Source organism: Pyrus communis, chromosome 5 (genome assembly GCF_041283825.1).
Source record: "Pyrus communis isolate YQ-2024b chromosome 5, ASM4128382v1, whole genome shotgun sequence".
NCBI classification, from domain to species: Eukaryota; Viridiplantae; Streptophyta; class Magnoliopsida; order Rosales; family Rosaceae; genus Pyrus; species Pyrus communis.
The window spans coordinates 28,551,817-28,559,837 of NC_142569.1; the positions used below are offsets into that span (position 1 = coordinate 28,551,817).

At 36.3% G+C, this 8,021-nt stretch overlaps 1 long non-coding RNA gene across 1 annotated transcript; it reads left to right on the forward strand.

Annotated features, from left to right (window-relative positions):
- Nucleotides 1-933: 933 nt before the first annotated feature.
- Nucleotides 934-1,927, forward strand: LOC148697081 (uncharacterized). The gene is made up of 2 exons (XR_015962080.1): nt 934-1,317; nt 1,479-1,927. It is a non-coding gene; the product is annotated as an uncharacterized LOC148697081 (long non-coding RNA).
- Nucleotides 1,928-8,021: the final 6,094 nt, after the last annotated feature.

Genomic DNA, 8,021 nt, shown 5'->3' on the forward strand with positions numbered 1-8,021 from the left:
AAATTGAAGATCAAACTTATTCATTGCATTCTTATAGGGTCGAGGAGTGTAGCTGTAAAAAATCATTAAAATCGAAGCTAAAATAACCGTTAAATTGTGATTTTTCGTTTATAACCGTTGAAAATTTTTGTTCCGTTACGTAATCTCTGAATGTTTGTTTTTTACAATTTTTTACATATGCAATCTCGAAGTGTGTACAAATAACTTTGACGGTTGGATCATTGAAAAAAGTTTCGTAGAATACATATCAAGTCAAAACGGTAGATTAAACAAATACTTAAGAATTAATATTATACTTTCATTAAGTATAAAAGAAGATTTTGTGGTATCCACTAGTGTAAATATTTTAAATTGAAAATTGAATTCATTCATTGCATTCTTATAGGATTGAGAAGTGTAACTGTAAAAAAAATCATCAAAACCAGAGCTAAAATAATCGTTAAATTGTGATTTTTCGTTTATAACCGTTGAAAACTTTTGTTCCATTACCTAATCTTTGAATTTTTTTTTTTTTTTTTTTTTTTTTTTTTGTGATTTTTTACGTATGCGATCTTGTAGTATCTACAAACAAGTTTTACGGCTAGATCATTGAAACTAGTTTCGTAGAATGTATATCTCCGTTAAATTTGCCTAAATTTTGAAGTGGGAAAAGTAATTTGTGCTAAATTTTTATTTATGTTTTTCAAGTATTGATTAGACAATATTTAGTTTGTGTGATGACATTTTCATTGCACAATTATCTTTTTGTTTCTTTATTGCATATTTTACATGGGTTATTATCTATTAAACCAAACAATTATTTATTTAATTTTTAAAAACGTATTCTATTTAAATACATATTATTTATTTATTTATTAAACCATACAATTATTATTTTATTTTTTTAAATCGTAACAAAATTTTGGGAGGGAGTTTTGCCGCCATTTTGTTTTTATCGGTTATAACAGACAGTAATGAAAATTTTCTGTTGGTTTATATTTTAAAAAATGTTACTGTCGGTTTTAACCGATAGTAATGAAAATTTTCCAAAATAAAACCCCTCCATCTCTTCCTTGCATCGGTGCCTTCTCTCTTCCCCCTTCTTTCCCCCTTTTCTCCTCTCGTCATTTCCTTCTCCTTCTCTTTTCTCCTCATTTACTTCCAGTTCAACACTTGCACTCTCCACCCTGCACTCTGCACTCTCCACCCTTTGTAGTTTCTGCGTCTTATTGCTCTGAAGTGTTCTCAACCTCGATTTGTCATCATGCAGAAGACTTTGTGTAATTTGACCGCAGGAGAGCTCTAGAACTCAAGTGGCCAGCTCAACAATTACTACAGGTATTTTTCTAGGGTTTTGGATTACTTTCAATTTTGGGATTTTTTGTGCTTTATGTAGTTCAATTTTGTCGAATTAGTTGTTGTGCAAGATTTAGGGTTTTAATTCAATTTTGTCCAATTTTCACTTCTTGTATAAAAATTGAACGATGGAACTTACCCAGGAAGTTAGAAGAAGACACTAGGGAATTAAATTGGACAACGATCATCTTAGATGCTCTAGAATCATCAACTACAACTTCTAAGGCATTCAACTCCTCAACAAAATGTGTAATTGCATCCCCATAATTCAGTGCATCTATGGCAGGAACCTGGAGAACAATGAACAAAGAACCCCATTGGGAACCAGGAAAAGCCGTTTCTGAAGGGCTTTTAAAACCCAAATTTGTGTTCATCCAAGGTTGACATTTAATCTTGTTAATTATTAAGCCAACTTGAAAGGGAAAGAAATGATTCAGAAAGTGGTTTATATTTTTTTTATTATTAATATATTTTCTGTCGGTTTTATCCGACAAGAATGTTTTATTTATTCATTATTAATAAATTCTCTGTCAGTTATATCCGACACAAGTTCTATCGGTTTTAGCCGACAGAGAATGCTCTTATTCATTCATTATTAATATATTATCTGTCAGTTATATCCGACACAAGTTCTGTATGTTTTAAAGTATTTTTTGTTAGAAAATTCATTTTCTGACGCTAGCAATTCTGTCGCTTATTATATCCGCCACTACAACCATTTTCTATCGGATTTTGCTTAAAATTCAACAGTAATATACGTTTCTTGTCAGTTATCATAGCGACACTAATAAATGGTTTTGTAGTAGTGGTCATTTGCATCCTCTGATGGATCATATCGGGGAAGATCACCGAGGTCAATTGAAATTGAGTCAATCAGTATTTCGATACCAGTAACGCCCAGTATCTGAAATGGTTGTTGGATAAGATTATTATCCCGTACTGTTTCCCCACCAATTTCTATTGAAGACTTAAGACATTGGTCCGCGACGTTGATGTTGTCCCTATCAGAACTAGGATCTTGGTCCGGTATAGCATACATGTTCCAATGCTCAATCCTTTGAACAACTTTCCAACCCCTTATGACCTTAAGGTCATCTACATAAAAAAACTTGTTTTGCCATACTTGCCAAAATATAAGGGTCGTCATCATACCAAGTTTTGGTAATGTTGATTGAGAGTAAGCCATGGTCCCTTTTAACGTGCCTATGTGGGTTTGTATCAAACCATCGATATTTAAAAACAATAACTAGCTAATGGTCTTTGTACAACACTTGTACGACACTGGATAGTTTATCATAAAACTCAATGTTTGTACTTTCGCCATCACCTGGGAAATAGACACCGCTGTTTTGCGTACACAACTTGTCATCACACTCAGGCCCCAAAAACTTGACTCTTTTAACATGGCAAATGGAGTACAATTATGCCCGAATAGGACTGAATGCCAAGTTATATAACTCTTTAGTGTAAGTGGGTGAATTTGATGCTTTTAACTGATTTACCTGACATGATAGCAAAAAATAGCTTCTTGTTTTAGCCACTTCGAATATATTGATGAAATTACTATAACATGTTCAATACAAAAGCAAAAAACTTCATATTTGAGAAACTGATTGATGATTTCCTTCTTCGTGCTAGAATATGTTTAGTATAATGGCACAAGTAAGGGTGTCGAATCCACAGGGACTAATTGGACCTATACAACTACTTGTTTTGCAAGAACTCTATAAGAGAAATAAAACTAATCAACTTATGCAGATTTGTTGTTGTAACTTGAAAGCACAAGAAAATGAAGTAGACACAAATAAATGAATCAACAACTAATAAAATGAGATAGCACAAATGGAGATGAAGCTAGGGATTCGGTTTCACCATTGCTAAGCCAAGTCCATGCTTGTTGAATCAGATTATACTCATCCATCTACCTATTTCTTGGGTTTGTTTCACTTAGATATGATCAACCATATGATGTGTGGACTTGATCAAATGTTCCTAATCATGAACCTAAGTGTGAAGTGCAACTTTGGTCCCTAATCAAGAACATGACACGCACAAGAAACTTTCATAAAACCAAAGGAAACACTCGGCAGGTTGTTTGCAAAGCATTCCCTTCATTCATTCACATATCCACCAAGAGTATGCATGATGTGTGCTTTACTCTTGGCTAAACAACCTGTGGTTAAATCAAATGGTGATCAAACATTAAAATCAACACACAAAGTCACAATTAAATCAGAGAATGAAACAAGAAATAGATGGATCAACTGAGCATTCTGAAATAACTACATGGCAATCTTGCAAGGCTACATCGAATCCCTAGAAAGAAATTAGTTACACTTCATGTTTACAGAATGTTTGATATAAAAATATACAACATGAATGAACATAGAATTAAGGAGAAAGAACCCTTGAAGCAAAACTGATGTCGAAATCCCTTAAGAGTTGCCTTCGGTGTTGGTGCTCCAAGTGTGTTGTAAATGAAGGTGGAGCGGCTAAGGTTGAATGGTTTCTGCGAATGGGAGAGTGTATGAAATGGAATGAAGTCGAGAAGAGATTGTGTAGAAATGGAAGGGGATTTGCGGCAAAGGGGAAGTGTTTGTGTTGTGTGTTGTGTTGTGAATGGAATTTCTGTGTTGAATGGAAATATAAGGGAATGGGAGCTCACGGCAATGAGGGAAGATTGGATGTGTTTGTGGTATCTTGTGTATGAAAATGAGATGTGTTTATGTAATGGGAATGCAAGGGTTTTTATAGGAGGAATGGAGGTGTATATGGCTGTTTGTTTAAGCATTTATGTGGCTGGAATGTGGTGGAAAAACAGCTAGGAAAGCATGTGAAAGCTGGAATTGCATGTGAAAGCTGGAAATGGAAGGTAGGCCACGACATGGATGTGTTTTGGGTGCATGTGTGTGTTGAATGGTGTACTTTAATTATGCACGGGTTAGGGCTGTTAAGGGGAGAGAAATGGGAGTGAATGTGGCTTAATGATGAAGGGGGAAAGCTTGGAAAACTGCAATCATGAAGGGGAAAGTTGGAAAGCATGTGGCAAGATGTGTAGGTGCTGGAATTAGGGGGAATGCACGGGTTAGGCTTGGTTTTCTGGTGGAAATGAATGTGAAAACCACGGTTTGGATTTGTGTGATGGTGTGTGAATGATGAAGAGTTGCATGTGGCTGATTTGGTTGAATGATGATGATGCATGTGATTGGTGGGAACAAAGGGGAAGTCACAGCACAAAGGTGAATGGGAATCAATGGGTGAATGTGCATGTGCTAATTTATTTGAAGATGCATGTGCAATGGCTGAAAATGAATGTGTTTTGGCTGCAATGATGAAGTGGATGCATGTGAATGCAAAGGGAGAGTATGTGATTGACAACTAGGATGAATGGTGGCTGCAATGATGAAGTGTAATGGCTGAAAATGGGATGGATTTGCAAGGGCCACGGCAAAGAATGGGTTTGTGTTCATGTGGCTGAAATTGGTGTGTAATTGGGCTAGGGTTTAAGTGCATGAAATGGACCCAAATTACTCCCCCTTGCATGGCAAGGAATGGTGTTTGTGTTAAGCCCATGGCAAGGTGTTATGTGATTGGGTTAGGGCCATTGTTTTGTGTCCTCAAGTGCATACAAGGCCTTCAATTTCATCCAACACTTGGGCTCCAAGTATAAGCTATCCATCCTTAGCCCAATAGTGCTCCAAAACACTCCATAATGCATCCTTTCGTCAAACACGTCTTATTATCCTGAAAACACACAAAAGAAGCATAAAGGACTAAAATAACTAAAGAAACATAACGTAAATGTACGAGAACAAGCCATTTAAGTCGCACGAATATGCTCCTATCAAATACCCCCACACTTAGCTTTTGCTAGTCCTCGAGCAAAACAGAAAAACAAAACAAAACGAAACGAAACAAAACAAACCAAAGACAATCTTAAACCTTCCAACAATCGTTTCAGGGATTTCCAATGCACATGACAAGTTAAAAATCATTATTCCCACAGATTTTAGCCATCTTTACACTTAAGTACATTCTTACTCATAGTCACCACATACTAGTTCACAATTAAGCATTTAAAACCATGTTTTGAATGTAGTAACATGCCTTAGAGAATTCCCTCAATTCCTTACTAGATGTACTCTCGTTTTTCACACAGATTTTCTGACTACACACCCTACACTAGGTATATGTGAGAAGATTGATGTAAACATGTAGACGAACACTCACATATCTTATAACAAGGAAAGCATTTTCTGGTTTTATGATAATGACATGAATATGATCTCATGAATGGAATGCTACTACTTAGAATGAGAACCAGTGATTCCATAAGCTCAAATCAATTCCAAACTCCACATTATTGAACACATAACGATCAAGATAGAAGTCAAAGGGGTGTAACGGGGCTAGGGTATTGGCTAACAATGAAAGGTGAAGGATAAACAAACATTCTTAAACCAATAGTGAGCAAAGTATTGAATTAGGCACTTAGAATTCCCTTTTGAATGAAAACTCAACTTTTGAACAAAAAGGGAGATCAAGCTCTTTTTTTTTTTCTTTCTTTCTTTCTTTCTTTTCTTTTCTGTTTTTCTTTTTTTTTTATTTTTTTTTATATGTTTTTCACAATTTTTTTTCTTTTCTTTTGCCTCTCAAAACATACATAAACATTTAAGAACAAAACATTCTCTCCCCCACACTCATTTTCTTTCATAATGTACTCAAAAGGAATTCATTTAAGTCATGCTCACTATCATTTAAGAACAAGGGTGTGGACTGTCCTACACTAGGCTAGGTGAGGATAATGTGGGTAAACAAAGAATAAAGGCTAAACAAGGCTCAACGGGTTTAAAACTTACAACAAATACGAAATATGGGAAGTAAGGCTATTTGGCTATGGTGGCAACTACACAACTTCATCTTGATATATGTTATGCAATTCAATGTCATGCTTTGAATGAAACGGATATAAGTTCTAGCATTTAGTTCTATCATAATACAATTGCATTCTAAGTAGCAACCAAGCAAGGAATAATGAGATCATGCAACAACTTTATAAAACAAAGAATCACAGATAATAACTCTCCAAAGAACGTTTAGGCTCAAGTCTCACAAGGTTGTAGCGTTTGTTTGAGTTCCTTCCTTCAAGCATGTAACAAAAACGAATTTTTCTTTTATGATTGCATGTGAAGTCATACATTATAACCATAACCAAGCATATACCAAGAGTAAATCAAACTTTTCTCTATGTTTATAACTCTTTTTAACCGTCATGCAATTACAAACCAAATCCTTATCATTGTGTTGGAAGGTACCCTAAGACACAAACACACAAAAACGACTCAAAACACTCTTTTTAGGCTTTTCAAAACATGTTTTTCAAATTTTTATGTGATTTTCGGAGTTATAAAAACAAAACATACTAAAACATTCTAAAACAACTTAAAAACATCTTAAAACAGCAAGGAACAACATTTGAAGTAATGGGTGATAAAATCCCACGAATTTGCATTAAAGTAATGGGTTACCCCCCCCACACTTAAATCAAACATTGTCCTCAATGTTTTAAGCATAGATTCACACAAAACATAAGTAAACACACAAAAAGCACTTAAACATACTAAACATGGCAGAATGTAACTAACAAAGAGAAGAGTTTAGGGACGCAAATCTGGTTATGGAGTGTAAATTCCCTCTTCTCTTTGGTGATTGTATTGAGGCTTGATCTTGGTGATTCCACAGACTTACTCTTGAACTGGTTTCCGCCCATCGTTGATTTTCCTTTGTGCTACTCTTGAACTGGGCAGCAGGATTCTTTTGGTCTTCCCCGAAGGTCTGAGCTTCCTCCTTTTATCTGTTTCTTTGTTCAATCTTCGCAGAAGTGGTCCCTTCTCTGGAAGTGTATCAACCGTTGAAGATGACTACTCGAGAGCAACGCTAGGTAAGCAATCAGGAATAGATTCCAGGCAGTTGGCTCCAGAACAGAAGACTGACTCCAAGTGCCGGCTGATTGCTTCTTTCACTTCCAGGCAGTTGGCTCCAGAACAAGGACAAAGAAAAAGACAGGGAAAGAGCATGATATGAGATACTTTTGCTTTTGACCTTGATGATATGAGATACCTTTGCTTTTGAAGAAGCGGTGAATGAATCAACACATGCTTCAATCCGCCGTTTCCTTCTGGGTCATCTGTACTCCAGGCATCTGGTATCATTTTTGGGGAAGAAGAAAAAATTGAGTAGTTCGAAAGGCTTTGCTGGGAGTGCGCCCTCAGAGGTGAGGAAGAGTTGGGCATTTTCTTCAGGTCTGCCTTGCCATAAAAGATGAAGGTCGACATATATAGAGATAATATCAAGTGGTGGTACTGTTCTTTTACCCTTGTCGACAAACGTTTTGATCCCGCAAATCCGGCTTTTTGAAATAGTGAGTGCCTCTTCAATTTCTGAACGACGCCCCTTCGCTTTCTGAACGACACGTAGTAGTGCGGATGCGGCTCCTTTTGACAAAGCTGCACGCGTTTTCTGAAAAGCAGAGAAAGCGTCGCCGAACTTTGCGCTTGTCGGCTAAAGATGTGTAGTTGCGATGATGGCCTCCACGTGTTTTCTGAAAAGAAGAAATCTTTTGACAAAGTTGAACGCGTCTTCAGAAAAGCCGAGAAAGCGTCGCCTAACTTACGCCGGAAATTCCG